Source organism: Nyctereutes procyonoides, unplaced genomic scaffold (genome assembly GCF_905146905.1).
Source record: "Nyctereutes procyonoides isolate TBG_1078 unplaced genomic scaffold, NYPRO_anot_genome, whole genome shotgun sequence".
Lineage (NCBI taxonomy): Eukaryota > Metazoa > Chordata > Mammalia > Carnivora > Canidae > Nyctereutes > Nyctereutes procyonoides.
In genome coordinates this window covers 3,729,454-3,747,135 of record NW_026575132.1, presented here as the reverse complement: position 1 = coordinate 3,747,135, position 17,682 = coordinate 3,729,454, and the positions used below count along the sequence as shown (strand labels likewise).

The 17,682-nt window shown below is 35.4% G+C and overlaps 1 pseudogene; it reads left to right on the top strand.

Moving 5' to 3' along the window:
• Window positions 1-16,209: 16,209 nt before the first annotated feature.
• On the top strand, window positions 16,210-17,297 carry LOC129522672 (heterogeneous nuclear ribonucleoprotein A1-like; annotated as a pseudogene).
• The last annotated feature ends 385 nt before the right edge of the window (window positions 17,298-17,682 follow it).

The window sequence follows — 17,682 nt, the reverse complement described above, 5'->3', positions numbered from 1 at the left end:
GGGAAAATCGATTACGCTCATAAGCCTAAATAATCAATTGTTGATTCAAACACACAAATCGGGGCATCAGGGTGGCTCAGTGGTTGAGCATCTGCCTTTGGCTCAGGTCGTGATCCCAGGGTCTTGGGATTGAGTCCCATATTCGGCTCCCTGCAGGAAGCCTGATTCTTACTCTGCCCATGTCTTTGTCTCTGTGTCTCTCATGAATAAATAAATAAAATCTTTAAAAATACACACACACACACAATTCCCTTAGGTATTCCATACTCAAAGATAGAATATTAAGTGCTGCTGTATATCTGTTTTCATATTCAGAAGTTGTTATTTTATTTATGTTTGTTTATATAACTGTAAAATTAATAATAACATTGAAGTGAAGGTGAGAAAAATCTACCAATTTTAAAATAGTCGCATATCTTAAAAGATATTCAAATAGCCTGATGATTTTTAGATAAACTGGATGCTATGCTGATGGAGAAGTTGGACAGAAGATGGACGTACAATTTTGTCCCATCATAGTCCTCATTGTTTATTTATCTGTCCAAGATAAAATAATAAATTTTACTGCTCCAATAATTTATTAATTTCCAAAGCTGAATTGATGACTCAGGCAAGTGTTCACCAAAGAAGTAATATGGTTCTTGGTTCTCTGGCTACACAGATATTTAAGGTTCAAGGTAGCTTTTCATTTTATAAGTCAATGAACAAGCTTGAATAACCACTTAGGTTTAAGTTGCCTTTTATAAATATTAAGGAAGTGCCAAAAAAGAATATTGTCTGTCTGTTTTGAGAAGCCTTGATGAGTATAATAGTAAAGGTTTATATTGATATTTGTTACAAATAGATCATTGAGAAATGTTCATGATTATAATATATTTACGATTATGATACTTGATTTTTTTTTCTCATCTTTAAGGATAAAGTACTTTATAAAATGTTATTTTTATTTGTATTTTTATCAGGATTTTTTAGGGTATATTTGTTTCACTTGTAAAATATTTAACTTTCTATATGTTAACATTGTTTTAAAATATTCAAGCTTATGAATTTTATTGTTCCATATCCTTACCCAATTTATTATGTACTATTCCATTAATTTTTTTGCTACTGATTAATTTTATTATGCTTAAAAACTTTTTCATAGCCTTTTTTTGCAATTGTTGATTCTTTTATCCTAACTCTTTAGTTTCTTTGACATGTCTTAATCATTTAATATAATATATTTTGTATTTTGTTGTGTTTTCTTTCAAGTTGGAAAATTTCTCATGTATTTTAATTATAGTTTTTCTTTACTATTCAAAAATCAATGTCTGTCTTTAATGAGTTAAGTCTCAATTAATAAAAAGATTTCTCTCTCTGCAGTAGGCTGAGTAGTACTCTCCCAAAGATTCCCATACCCGAATTCCTATTAGCTGAACATTGAATAGCATTGTTTTATGGTGAAGACTTGCAGATATGATTAAGATTATGGGCCTAAAGAAGCGCCTGGGTGGCAGGGTCCATTAATCATCTGACTCTTGGTTTTGGCTCAGGTCGTGATCTCAGGGTCATGTTAGGCTCCGTGCTCAGCACAGTCTGCTTGAGAGTCTCCTTCTGCCCCTCTGGCTTGTGCTCACACACACTCCCTATTTATAAATAAATAAATAAATCTTTAAAAAAATTATGGGCCTTAAAATATCCTAGATTTTCTGGGTAGGCACAGTCTAATCACATGGCTCCTTAAAAGTAGAAGAGGAAAGCAGAAGGATGGGTCATAAAAAAGAAAAGGATAGGATAGGAGAAAAGAGAGAAGGGAAAAGCTGGGAGGGAGGAGAAGGAGAAGAGAAATGAAAAGAAGAGAGAATGGAAGCACTCAAAGGATTAGACTGGCCCTTGCTGGCTTTATAAAGGAGGGAGGGAAACAAGAGCCAAGGAATGACCGTGGCCTCTAGATGCTGAGAACAGCTTTCATTTAGCAGCCAGCAAGGTTATAGTCACCTGTGTCAGTACCACGAGGAAGCAAATCCTGCCAACAGCTGAAATAAGGACAAAAGTGAATCCTCCTCTAAAATCCCCGGAAAAGAGTGCAGCTGACCAACACTTTGATGGTAGCCTGTTGAGACCTGTATTGGTTTTCTGTCCTACAGAAATATGAAATAATAAATGTGTGTCACTTCAAGCCATTGAGTCTGTGGTGTTTTTTTATGGTGGCAATAGAAACCTAATGGGTTGTCTTACTATTTCATTTTTATTTTTATCAGCTACATCATGTAAAGAAAAATAATACAAAGAGACTTAGGAAGAAACCACCCAAAACTCCATTTGCCAGGATATGTCTCACAATATTTGGTTCCAATTCCCATGGGAAAATTCTTTTGACACTTTCTGATTTATTTTCTCCAAATGACTATAGTAATTGGTTTTGCTTTTTTTTAAATGGGGGGGGGAGTTACAACTCAAGCTTAGATTTTTCTGGTTCATTTATTTATTGAAGTATAATTATCATACAATCCTATATTAGTTTCAGGTGTACAACATATTAATTTGACAATTCTGTGTATCACTCATTGCTCACTGTGATAAGTGAAGTCACCATCTGTCACCTTACAATATTATTACAATGTTATTGATTATATTCCCTAGGTTTACTTTTCATCTCTTTATTTCTGGAAGTTTGTACTTCTTAATCCCCTCTATCTTATTTCACCCATCCCCACAGAGCTCCAGTGAAATAAAAGGCTTTAGCTTAGTTACACTATCCAACTACACTCTTCCTCCCTTTTAATTTTTCATTTATCTGGTTGACACTCTCTTGGTTACCATTGTATTTCTAAAATATACCATTAAACCCCAATTATCTTTCATTTAGTTTTAGATAGACATCTTGACTTCCTACTTTATTAGGTCTCGTGGCAGAGACTTGGGAGATATTCACAAGATGTGTTCTACTTCATTCCAGGAATACATCTGGGTAACACTCCGGATCCTTTTAATTCCAATGTCATCATGTGATGGAATTCCAGGCAATGGACCAGGAGAGGAGTGGAGGCTGTTTGTGCATTGAGAGGACTCCATCATGCATGCTGCCTCTGTCGGTGCGCTTTCATTTTCTGCTATCTAGTTGTAGATGAGCATGATGTGCTTAGAAGACAAATCTGGAAGATGGCCAAACTACAGGACAGCTAGATCCTGGGTCTTAGGAAACCTCTCATTTTTTTTTTCCCCTTTACAAGAATAAGAAATACACTTCTAGTATGTTTGAGCCATTACATATTTCAGGGTGTATTTGCATGGCAGTTTATGTTGTTTTACTGATACAGGATTATATTATTACCGTCACCTTTTGCCTCACTTTTCTTATTTCTTGAGAAAAATAAATAATGCAGAAAACAGTGAAGCAGAGAGAAGAGGTAGAGAGAACACTTCCTCTATTTCCTAGAGTTTGCCATACTATGTTTGAGTTTTTGCCATTCTTTAATTCTCTAAGTTGTCATTGTACTTATGATATAAACATATTTTACCTTAATTAATCAAATAAATAATTATTTGATGCCCCTGACCAAAAGTCCCAACTAATATGACAGGAAGACAGCATATCATTACAAAGGTATATTACTGTTTTTATTAGTTAATGGGACATAGATAGGTCAGTATGTTTCTCTTTCTCTTTTTTTTATTCTGTATTGGCTATAAGGAAACTCAGAAGTAGCTTCCTCATGTAACAACTATATATGTTCCCTTCACTTTGTCACTTCTCTGATTTATTACTGAAGGTGCACATTTTGCATTTTTAAAGTATTTTATGTATGTATGTATATATATTTGAGAAAGAAAGAGAGAGTGTATGAGGAGGAGGAGAAGAAGAGAGAGAAGAAGAGAAGAGAAGAAGAAGAAGAAGAAGAAGAAGAAGAAGAAGAAGAAGACGACACTGTGCTGAACATGGAGCTCGACCTGGGGCTTGATCCCATGACCCCGAGATCATGACCTGAGCTGAAATCAAAGGTTGGATGCTTAACCAACTGAGTCACCCAGGCACCCCTCACATTTTGTATTTTAAGTCACCCTAAATACTTTATTGAAATAGAAAGGACAAAAATAAATATAACCTGTCCATTTTTATTTTACTTTTCCTCTGCTTTATAAATTAAAATGGTAAAGTATGATCATGATTACTTCATTTTTATTTTATATGATTAATGATTAAATATAACGATGATATAAAGGATTAATTTTCATATTATGTTTCTTCAAAGCCTAGATCTCCTTGGAAGTGTCTTTAAAGTTTTGGAACATAAATGTTTTCTGTCAAATAATAGTTAAATTACCTGATGAACTTCATAATTCTCTTATAAATTAGTTTTTCCTATATGGCATTACATTTTTAAAGTGTGCTTGCTAAAAATATTTGACATTCTGTAACGTAACAAGGAAACTTCATAATATATTATGGACAATAATCCAACATTAGTGATATCCTAACCATAGGGGGAGAAACCCAGATTATCCAAGATTAAAAAATTACATTATTACTAATTCTTTATCCTTAAATCCAATTTTTTGTGATATATGTTGAAGTCCAAATCAATTCTTATTAATTCTAATTGGTATAAGTTAATGTATTATAAATTTTTAAGTGTATGCAAATTTTGTGACAGAGACTAGTAAATATTTCTTACTGCCCCTGTATAAAAAAAGGTGCTAAATTGATGAGGCATAGGAATTTTTTTCTGTGTGCATCAAGAAAAACAAACAAATAATTTATGTTATTCGTAGATGTCTTAGCAGGCGCACACTTCACTGTTGTTCTGGACTTGCTATAAGCCAGAATATTTACTGCCTTATCAAATTTAAAGCACTAAAAATAATCTCCTGTGGTACAATGCATATTTAGTTCATTTGTGATTGGTAAATAGGGAAACAAAGCTAACATGTTGCTTGATGTTTCCTGGTTTTCACATAGCATTTTCTAGCATGTTAATATTGTGGGACACCAAGTCGTAGCAGCTAAATGCAAAGTACAGTAGTGAAATAGGAGGCAGCCTGGTATTAAGAGCCATACGTTGTGTACAATGTCATACATCCAATGCCCTTCTGTAGTTCAGTCTTGTGAATTTTGCTTTTCTCTCCACTATTTCATAACCTTAATCCTTCCCACACTCCTTTTTATCAAAGCAACTTCACTCTTTCCTTTAAAGATGAAATCCTGTGCTTACTCTGGTATTTTAAATTACTTCTTACCAATTTAAAGCGTTTTGAATGTTATTTTTTTAATAGTTTTAGTTACAAAGCTTCATTTTCGTTGAGTAGAAATGCCCCAACTGCCTTTTCTCATAATTAGGCTATAGTTAAAGTAAGAGTTTAGAGAATGAATGTATCATGTGATGGAAAAATACCTCCAATTCCTTAACATTTGGTATTGAACTGTAGACAATCTCTGTCACTATTATTACACTACTGTTATTATTACGATTACTATTGCCTCTGTAATACCATCACGATTACCACCACCTCCAGTACCTGTTTATTGACTCATTACTTTGACATTATTTCATATATTGCTTATATCAACTCTGTAAGATATTTTCCAAATGAAGTGATTAGAACTTTGTAAGGAAGATAACTATTTCTTCACATGACACAAAACATTTTCGTAACCTGATGTGTCCATTTTTTTCCCACACTAATCAACTCTCCAGCACCAGCTGGGAGTCCTGAAATTCAATTCAGCCTTGTCATTATCTACCTGGAGTTAGCGTCACATCTCACATGTTAAGGGCTCAGTCACACAAAACTGCACCTTCAGATTCCAAATGCAAGTTCCGGGTTGTCCCTTGTATTTCTGATAGACTGACTATAGAGTGGGATTCTCAGGATGTCCTCTTCAGGTTCAATAATATTTTAGAAACAATCACAGGGCTCAGGAAAGCACTTACTTGTATTTATCAGCTTACTATATAATAAAGAATATAATAAAGGACATACACAATCAGATAAAAAGGTACCTAGTGAGGATTGGAGGAGTCTTGAGCATAGGAGCTTCTGTCCCCATGTAGCTGGGGTGGACCACCACACCAGCATATGATTGTGTTCTCTGACTTGGAAGTTCTCTGAATGCTGTGGTCCAGAAATTTTTTATGGAGACATGATTGATTAACTTAATCTCTAGATTCTCTCTCCTATGAGTGATGCAGAGGTTTCCAAACTTCTGATTATGATGTGACCTTTCTGGTGACCATCCCTATCCTGATACTATTCAGGAGCCCACTAAGAGTCATCTCATAAAATAAAAGATGTTCCTATGATTCAGGAAATCCCAAGGGATTTAGAAGCTCTATGTCTGGAACCAGGGTCAGAGACCAAATATCAAAAGAGGCTCCTGGTAACTTTATTGCTTAGGAAATTGCTAAGATTTTAGAAGGTCTGGCCAAAAGCCAAAGATGAAGACCAAAATATATAATTTTCATTACATCACAATATCACAGATTTATAATAGGAAACAATTTGTCAAAGGATATATACAAGAAGAATAAGCCGGACATTGTAGTGTGGTTTCTCTCAAGTCAAATGCTTGCTCCTAAACTTTATGATATATTGTTCTGTCAATTTCTTTTATTAGCTCCAATAAATATAAACACATCAGATTCATTTTGTAAATGGTATTTAAAAATAATGTGGCAGAAACTCAACGTGAGCCTTAAATTCCACGCATTCTCTTGCAGGGTTCAACAAATCCAAAGTTGTCCAACAAAATGGTTTTGTTGGCCTTAGAAGAAGTCTATTTGATAATCTGTTTGGGACTATTATTGGTAATGAACACAATCTGTACATGGGAAGTTTTGACATAGTTCTCCACTGACATGTGCAGTAAACACGAAGAATGGAAAGAGATCTAGTCAAATTGTGCTGGATTCCTGAGGACTGTTAAGAGTTAACTGAGGGAGGAATGATTTTTTTTTTTTTTTTTAAGATTTTATTTGACAGAGAGAGAGAGAGATTACAAGCAGGAAGAGCAGGCGAGGGAGAAGCAGACTCCATACTAAGCAAGGGACTCGGTGCAGGGCTCCACCCCAGGACCCTGGGATTATGACCTGAGCCTGAAGACAGATGCTTAACTGACTGAGCCACACAGGTGCTCCAGGAAGGAGTAATTTTGAGTAGAACTTGTATTATTACTTGAACTTGCATTGGCTAAAACAGCATTAAAATCTAACATATGGACAAAATCCTGGTGAATATACCAGGCCAGGATGGCTAAGCCAGATAGAGCCACAGAGAGTCATTGTGACATATAAAGGTATAGCAGGAATACGGAGGAAATGGGTTTGTTCTGAGGACTAATGAAACATCTTTAGAGATGTGGAGACATCCATTTTTACTAGGGTGTGTGGAATATAGAAGTTTTGCTAGGAATTCTGTATGAAGAGTTAAAGACAAGAATAAGGTGGTCTTTTTGAGGTGAGAAGAAAGAGATAAAATTCAGTTTTCCTGAAGTGGTTAGAAAATGTGCTGTGGGCCATATGACAGAAGGGGCACCACCCTTGGGAAGCATCTCCAGAAGTTTACTTGGGGTTCTTTGGGTTCTTGTCAATGATTCAGCTGCCATGTCAGGCAACAGCAAGGTCCTGCAGGCCTAGCAGGAATACTTGGTATAGAGTTAGAGATTATCAAAAATAGTGAGATATTTCTGTGCTGGGATATGTTGGAGTTTCTCCCAATTCCAGAAGAGAGATCTTGCTGAGCCCTTTGAGACTTCCAGCTAGGAATTCAGCAAGGTCAGATATTAGAAGTAAATAGTAAATTCTAGAGTAAGAACTATTTCCTAGCACTAACCAGACAATAGTAGCCCTAACAGCGTTAACCCAAGTCTGAGAAAAGCAAGATGATCCTCAGTTATTTTATTATTTTATTTTATTTTATTTATTTATTTTTATTTATTTTTTTTATCCTCAGTTATTTTAAATGCCTGCCATTATAAAAGTCAATATCCTTTCAGGGAATAAAATATAATCCAGACTTTCTAATGTATCACTCAGAATGTCAGATAGTAGAATATTACTAAAGAATAGAATATACAAAAAATAGGGAAAATGTGATTCATGAGCAAAAAATAATATGAATAATATATGAAGTCATTGTTCTGTGTTTACATTTCATTTAAATAAGGCTGATTTCAAGAGCATTGACAAGTGGCCTCAAAAAGTAACCTACTTAAAAATATATGTCTTGAAAAAAAAAAAAAAAAAAAAATAGAGGGATCCCTGGGTGGCGCAGCGGTTTGGCGCCTGCCTTTGGCCCAGGGCGCGATCCTGGGGACCCGGGATCGAATCCCACGTCGGGCTCCCGGTGCATGGAGCCTGCTTCTCCCTCTGCCTGTGTCTCTGCCTCTCTCTCTCTCTCTCACTGTGTGCCTATCATAAATAAATAAAAAAAATTTAAAAAAAAAAAAAAAGAAAAAAAGAAAAAAAAATAGAGATAGTATAAGCAAATCTCAATTTCTTTATCCTAAAATAAATGACCTCAACTAGATTGTCTCTAAGATTGTTTTTAGCATTAGTCTCCTATGATTTTTTAATATGTGGAATAAATGAACATTCCAATAATTTTGCCCAACCTAGTAGATTAGTGCCATTAATGATTCTGTACCAGCACATAAGATATAAGGTATGTTAAAAAAAATAAGAGGAGAGTAGTAGGAGTCAGCATGTAAATTTGCTTGGTGTTGAATGAAATGAATGCATTTATCTATGGGGAATAGAGAACATTTGATACTTTTTCAATACAATAAAGTTCACTTATTTTGAAATAGGTTTATGGCCTCTATAGAATTAAAAAAAAATCTGTCTCAAACTTATCTTTTAACACCAGAAAAATTTAATAATACATGGAGACAATCAATACTAATAATTTAAAGGGAAGTTTTTACATTTTTTAAACTTTTCAAATCTTCCAAAAGATTGTATCCTTAGAATCTCAGTTTAAAGAAACACTTCAATCCTCACAGCTAGATTGTTGACTCATTTTGCCCACAAAATCCTTCCAGTCAGTTAAAAAACTCAAAAACAGCAACTCACATGGGGTTCTGAGTGACGGGCCTGTCTTCCTTATGTAGAGTTTCTCCTATCTTCTTTCTCCTGATGGATGTTCCGTAACTGTAAGTGCAATCACTCACACAGTGGCTGAGCTGCACTCTGCTCTGTGATTCACGAAATTAGTCAGTTGTATAGAGAATGAGAAATGCTGAAATCATTCTTCAACTCTGTCTTCTTGTCTTCAATTCTAGCTTCTTTTTTTTTAATAAGTTAATCTTCCCCTTAACTTTCGGGGCTCTTGCTGTCAAAAAGATGCCCCCCTCAAGATGCTCTCAGTATATATAAACAATTTTTATTCATGTGAAAGAATTGTTTCAAATAAATTTTATTTTAATGGCTCTGTTTAGGTTCAAATCAATTGTTGCAATTAAAATCATATACTTAAAATGTATCCTTTATCACAGCTGTTTTAAAATAAGCTTAGAAATTATAATCATCCTTCATAAGTAAATATGCCATCCAATTTCACTAATATTTACCAACTTAAACTTGTCACAGAATACGTATTGAGTACTTAATGAGAACTCAGAATGTTAACTATTTTTGTAAAGAAGAGCAGCATTTGATCAGTTTCTTTCCCAAAGGTACATACCTAAGACATAATACACAAGCACTTCTAAGGCAACAAATATTCAAGCTCCCGTTCGGTAGTACTAACTATGTGAAAGTGAAAGACATTTGTGGTGCAATCGAGAAAACAGAAGCAGATTCTTGACCTTAACTCAGTCATGATGGTATGATCTTGAAATTAGTATTCAGTGATCACTTCCTGATTTCTTCTTCTGATGATTTGTAAATTACAAATTATTTTTATTATGTCTTTTAGGAATCCTGATGACTCTAACATATGTAAACTAACAGATACAAAGTATTTCATTTTTTGAGTGGGCTAGACATATAGAAGATCTACTAGTACACATTTGGGGGATTTTATAGCTCATTTCTTAACTATTTTCTTACTAATCATTTTAATCAGTATCAATCATTTAATCAGGAAATGATAACCAGGATGGTACTTCTCCACTACACTTTCAAATATTACTCTGTGTATGCAGATGAGGAAATCCCTTACTTATCAATACTTCTGAGACAACCAGAATGCCTACTGAGTAGTAAGATTGCTCTTTTGCCTTGAAAAGATAAGGGCAGCAAAACATTTGCCACAATAGTAATAATCCAGTATTATTCCCTGAGGTCATTAACTGACAACAGAAAAAAAAAAAACGGATATTTTTGAGTATCGCAGAGCAAGTGTTTAGGTTTTTTTTAAAATGGTACATTATAACCAAACCTTTTCTTGAAACATCACCAATGATCACCCATTGCTTTAAATTTGTTTTCCCATTGATATGAACTTGTTACCCTCACCAGCTGTACTGACAGATGGTTGGTAACTTCCTTACCATTATACCTTGAGTTACTGCCAAGTGTAGCTCCAAGGGATTTGGGGTATTCATAAATACCACTGTGATGCACTAACATTAATGTAGCATTAGCAGGGTTTTGAGTCCTTAGTGCATAGTATATTGAACTTAATATCCTTATCAATGTACTTGAAAAATATAGTTTAGATTATACAGCTATTATGTCAGCAGGCAACTGACTAAATTGTAATCAGAAAGTAATAACCAAGGGTCAGACTGGAGGCAGGGGATATAACAACTTGTGTCCTACAGGATTAATCTTAAACTCAGAGTTTTATGCTTTCATCACTGTCCAAAGTGATGGAATGGAAAATATAAAAATTCTGTTTGTAGATCATACGACATTGGGAAAGCCAGTTTTCACCTTGGATAAGATGATTAGAATTCAAAGTGTCCTTTATGAATAGAAGAAAGAAGATGGAACTAACTAGGTAAAGGCCAGTATAATAACACTTGTGGAGAAGAAACCATCTATTAAATTCAAGAAGGGCAATTGCTGGTTTCCAAAAGGAAAGCAACACATCGTGAGTTCAGTGAAGAGTCTGTCAAGGTTATTAAAAATACAAAAAACCTGAATAAACTTGATAATGCAATTCAAAGTAAAATAAGGCTTATTTATAGTCTATCCTTTATAAGCGTCTTCTCTTGACTAGAAAATAAAATTATTTTAAAGGTCTAAAATGTTTAAACAAAGAACATGTAGAAAGGGCACACTGCACAAATATGGTTGCTCCCCCAAAGCTTCCATTTTAACGACCTAAAAACACAAAATGGCTCAAAACAAAAATCCCTCCATACTTGATTTAAAAACTATGGTTACTCCATGAAAGATGGGAGTCAGAGGAGATTATGTATAAGGATAAATCAGGGGCTTAAATGTCCACAGACATGGATGAAAGATTTTTTTTTTTTTAAGGCATAGTTCCAGGGATACAGAGGTGGGTGACAGATACTGATTGCTAAAGGGTACCTTTATGAGAATTTGTTGAGATATCACATTTTACTCATTATTTGACTTATTTTTACTCATTATATCTGTTTCACTTAGGTGATGCAGAACAAAGGGTCCTTTCTCTTCTCCAGGTGGTGCTATGACTATGGCATTTGAAATATGGAAAATAACCAAATGGCTATATGCAAGGAGGGAGGTTCACTGAGCAACAGGAAACTAGGCAACTGCAGAATAAGGATGACAGTGCTTCAAGAGAAGAAAAGATGTGTTCAGGGATGCCTGAGTGGCTTAGTGGTTGAGTGTCTGCCTTCAGCTCAAGGCATGGTCCTGGGGTCCTGGGATCGAGTCCCACATCAGGCTTCCTGCATGGAGCCTGCTTCTCCCTCTGTCTATGTCTCTGCCTCTGTCTCTGTGTGTGTCTCCCATGAAAAAATAAATGAAATCTTAAAAAAAAAAAAAGAAAAGAAAAGATGTATTCAAAGATCTTAGTTTTAGCAGATTAACCAGGTCATCACACCCAACATGTTCAGCCTCCTTCCATTAATACTGGAGTCACAATTTAATATATCCTTGACTAGTTCAAATGTCAACACATAAGATACACTGTCCTTGACTACCCAAGCTAAGATAAAACAGCCTCTCTGTAACTGTCTAATGTATTACATCATTTTAATTTCATCTTAGCCCTTATCCTTATCCATAACTAGCTGAAATGATCTAGTTTGTTCACATTAGACACACACACATCTGTTTTCAAAGTATTTGATAAGTACTACACTGGTACTTAAAGGGACTGTTGTAGCATTAAATGAATACAAAGGACAAAAATGCTAAAAAATAATGAGCCAAATATCCAAATAGAAGTTAAGAAAAGTAATTCTAAAAATCCAAAGAAAGCAGTAATTGCACAATAAAGATGACTATTAGGAGATGGAATTCACACAGAAAATATTATAATTTAGACTATAGTGAGTTCTTAAGTATTTACAAGAAATTAGATTCTCTTAGGAAGTAAAAGAGAATAATGAGAATGCTCTAGGACAGTAGATGTGAGCCTAAGGAAGGAACATCCTTGAAAGAGGGTCCCTCTACCAGGTACAATTCAGATTTTGTTGGAGAGGGTGTAGTTGCAACCATCTTTGAATGGCAGAGAAGTTTGACAGGTTGTCCCTGGCCAGAACTGGCCCACTGGCTATGGACCTATGTTTGCAGTCAGGGTGCCATGGGGTTGGGTCTTCCTATTGGGTATCAGTGAAACTCAACAGGAAACTGGAGGAAAGGATGCTTTTGAATTGTTGGAAATCCAACAACAATTGGACCCACTGAGTCAGTCGGGAGAGTGCTGCTGGACTCACTGGGAAGCTAATTGGAGCACCTATGGAACTTGTAATGAAGCCATCCATAAGGTGAATATGAGACCCCCCAGTGTCATACATATCAACCAAGCAACCCATGGAAGCCAGAAGAAAGAAAATCACAGAGAATCCTCAGGATTCCCTTCCATCTGAAGCGTCCCTTTTGTATCTTCTGCTCACAGAGCTTAACATTGAGCCAGCTGGAAGAAGAGAGATGGTCCAGTATCACAAGCAGGGCAACAGAGAGTGGAGTAGGACCTAAGAGGCAATAGATGGATAACTGCTGTGAATAAGAACAAATATCAACAGAATGGAGGGAAAAAAAGATACAATAGAGAGGATAAACAGAGCTAATAGTTGCTTATCTAAAAATGGTAGTAAAATAAATTCTTAATAAGATTAAGACAAACAAGAAAAGGAAAACATAAACATAAATTAAAACATTTACAAAAAGAGAAGTGAAAAACATAAAAGAATTTCATGGAAAATTTTACGCCAAGGCACATGAAAGCATAGATAAAAATTTCAATGCCTAGACTAATAAAATGTAAAATGGACTCATAAAAAAGGAGTTAAAGAAATTGAAGCAATAGTTAAGAGATTCTAATAAATAAAATAATATATATTGATGATAGATACACACATTCTACCAAAATTTCAAGGAACGTTCAATTCTATTGTTAGATCAACTCTTCTATGCAACTGATAAGGAGGGTGCATATTATCAAAGTCATCTATGGAAGTCATTTTAACCTCAGGAAATAAACTGGTAAAACTTACATAAATTTGTCCAATTTTGTTGAAGGAAAACTTCAACTCTACCTCAGTCATAGTAATAAATACAAACTCTATGATCCTTAAAAGTATTAATAACCAGAGTCCAGGAGTAATTTCAAAAAACAAATATTTTTAAAAGTTTTAAATGAACATAATATGGACAGCCCTGGTGGCTCAGTGGGTTAGCACTGCCTTCAGCCCAGGGTGTGATACTGGAGACCCGGGGTTGAGTCCCACGATGGGCTCCCTGCATGGAGCCTGCTTCTCCCCCTGCCTATGTCTCTGCCTCTCTCTCTCTGTCTCTCATGAATAAATAAATAAAATCTTAAAAAAATAAATAAATGAACATAATATGATTAAATTCAGATTATAAAAGAAATGAAAGAGTGCTATAATAGAAATTTACAAATGCCATTCACCAGACTAACAGCTTTGGAGAAAAAAAATATGATCACTTCACAGATGCAGAGAAATTAGTTGTTAAAATTCAGTGCACCTCATGATGATAATGTAAACCTTTAGCAAATGTGATAAATACTATCTACTAAAAACTCATAGTGAACATCATCATTCCTTGAGAATCTATGGAGATAATTCATTTTAAAACAAAGAATATGACACAGGTAACATCACAGGTGCTACTCCACACTGTATTCAAGTCCAAGCCAAAGGAACATGACAACAGAAATAAATCAAAAGCAAAGGATCACAGGGGGAGAAATAAAACTATCATTCTAAATGAAAAATTCAAAATATATAGCTCATTATTTGAATAATTATAATTTGTTAATGTGACTATTTATAGCAGTATTTTATAAACAGTTGCATTTTTACATTGTAGCAATACAAATGAGAAAATTTGAAAATACAATATTTAAAAACTGCAGACAGTATTAGATCAATAAATATAAAAATAAATATAACTAATAAAGATTGTTAAATATTAAGGATGTCTAGAAAGTCTTAAAAATGAGAAACGTATTTCATATTCTTGGGAAAGATTTAGCATTGTATATAGATCAGTTCTTTTCAGATTGAGCAAAAGATTCAATACACTTTTTAAAAATTTGAGTGTAGTTAATATATCACTATTACAATATTATTGACTATATTTTATGCTATGCTTCTTATTCTTGTGACTTATTTTTTTCCATAAATAGAAGCCTATTTCTCCCACTCATCTTCACCCAACTGAATGCAATTTTATCAAGATGCAGCAGGCTTTTTTTAATGAAACATGGGCAAATTGGTTTTTACACTTATGCAGAGAAGTAGTTTCCAGAAAAAAACAAAAAGCTTCTGAAAAAAATTTTGAGGAGTTTTAAATGAAGTTATGATAAATAAAATTATGGTACTGAAACCAAGAGAGACAACTTAACCAATGGATGGAATAGAAAGCACAAAACTAGGATATGATTATATGGGATTGTTTGACAGACACAAATTGGCAGGCAAGGTAAAGATTATTCACCAAAATGATGCTAGATAATTTGTCTCTCCTATATCTGTTCCCTATTACAATTTCCTCTTATAGCCCATATATACATATTAATTCCAGATGGATTAAGAACTTAAACTTGAAAAAAACCAAACTTTCAAAATTTAGAAAAAAAAATTGAAGCCATGAAAATAGTTTTATGACATTGTGACAAGCAAAGATTCCCTACATGAGATTAAAAAAATGCTGACCTTACTAAAATGTGTGAATAAATTTTGCTACATTAAAATTAAGAACTCTATTTAAGCAAAGACATTAGAAACAAAGATTGTAAAAATAGAAAATATAAATATGTTTTGTAAATTAGAGATGAAAGTTTTAATGGAGTTGACAAAGTTTTAGTACAAAATATGAAAGAACTCTTACAGATCATTAAGACAAAAATCAAATTAAAATGGGAAAATTGAGAAAGACACTTTACAATGGAAGAGGTACATATGGCCACCTGCTTTTATTTTATTTTATTTTATTATTATTTTTTAAATTCTATTTATTCATGATAGTCACACAGAGAGAGACAGAGAGGCAGAGACACAGGCAGAGGGAGAAGCAGGCTCCATGCACCGGGAGCCCAACGTGGGACTCCATCCCAGGTCTCCAGGATCACGCCCCGGGCCAAAGGCAGGCGCCAAACCGCTGCGCCACCCAGGGATCCCGGCCACCTGCTTTTAAAAAGATGCTCAGCTCCTTTGGCAATCAAGAAAACAGAATGAAGAAACAGATTCATAACCTAGAGAACAAACTGGTGGCTACTGGAGCAGAGGAGGGCGGGGGATGAGTTAAACAGGTGATGGGAACTAAGGAGGGCACATGCGATGAGCACTGGGTGATGTTCAGAAGCGTTGAATCACTGTGTCTTACACCTGAAATTAATATAATACTGTCTGTTAACTAACTGGAATTACAATAAGAACATTTAAAAAATCACATATACATAATTAAAACTCTGAACAGTACCTATTGCACTGGAGGAGGATGGAATAAAGAATAGTGTAGAGATGCAAGTCATTGATAGAGACTAGTGGGTCACTATATGGTTATTGTACTGATCACACTTAATAAATGTTTAAAGTATATATGTATATAATTATAGAACTGTAAGTTAGAAATTAATAGAGTATTTTGAAGTATACAAATGTCACATTTAAAAGAACATTTAAGAGATATGTTTGTTAGATTACTCCTTTCTGCCCCTGGATGCCTCCAAGTAAGCATCGTTGAAGTGTCCCCTCCCACCATTGTCACGTCTAAGTCAGCGTCTCCCAAAGAGCCTGAACAGCTGCAGAAGTTCTTCATTGGAGGTTTGAGCTTTGAAACAGCTGATGGAAGTCTGAGGAGCCATTCTGAGCAATGGGGACCGCTTATGGACTGTGCTAATGAGAGATCCAAACACCAAGCGCTCCGGAGGCTTTGGGTTCATCATGTAGGCCACCCTGGAGGAGGTGGATGCAACCACGGATGTAAGGCCACAAAAGGCGGATGGGAGAGTTGTGGAATCAGAGAGGCCTGTCTCAAGAGAAGATTCTCAAAGCCCTGGTGCCTGCTTAACTGTAAAAGATTTTTGTTGGTGGCATTAAAGAAGACACTGAAGAACATCATCTAAGAGATTATCTTGAACAGTATGGGAAGATTGAAGTGATTGAGATCATGACTGACCAAGGCAGTGGCAAAAAGAGAGGTTTTGCTTTTGTGACCTTTGACGACCACGACTCTGTAGACAAGACTGTCATTCAAAAATACCATCCTGTAACTGGCCTCAACTGTGAAGGAAGGAAAACCCTATCTAAGCTAGAGATGGCTAGTGCTTTGTCCAGCCAAAGAGGCCAAAGTGGTTCTGGGAATTTTGGTGGTTGTCGTGGAGGTGGTTCCGGTGGAGATGACAACTTTGGTCATGGGGGGAACTTCAGTGGTTGAGGTGGCTTCAGTGGCAGTGGAGGCGGTGGTGGGTATGGTGGCAGTGGGGATGTCTAGAAGGGATTTAGTGATGATGGAAGCCACTTGGGGGGTGGAGGAAGCTGTTATGATTTTGGCAATTACAACAATCAATCCTCAAATTTTGGACCCATGAAAGGAGGAAATTTTGGAGGCAGGAGCTCTGACCCCTATGGTGGTGGAGGCCAATACTTTGCCAAACCACAAAACCAAGGTGGCTATGGTTCCAGCAGCAGCAGCAGCTATGGCAGTGACGGAAAGTTTTTATTACTGCCAGGAAACAAAGCTTAGCAGGAGAGGAGAGCCAGAGAGGTGACAGGGAAGCTACAGGTTACAACAGATTTGTGAACTCAGCCAAGCACAGTGGTGGCGGGGCCTCGCTGCTACAAAGAAGACATGTTTTAGACAATATTCATGTGTATGCGCAAAAAACTCGACGACTGTATTTGTGACTAATTGTATAACAGGTTATTTTAGTTTCTGTTCTGTGGAAAGTGTAAAGCAGCCCAACAAAGGGTTTTAATGTAGATTTTTTTTTTGCACCCATGTTGTTGATTGCTAAATGTAATAGTCTGATCATGATGCTGAATAAATGCCCCTTCAAAAATAAATAAATAAATAAATAAATAAATAAATAAATAAATAGATGAACATTTAAAATTCTTGCTCAAATTAC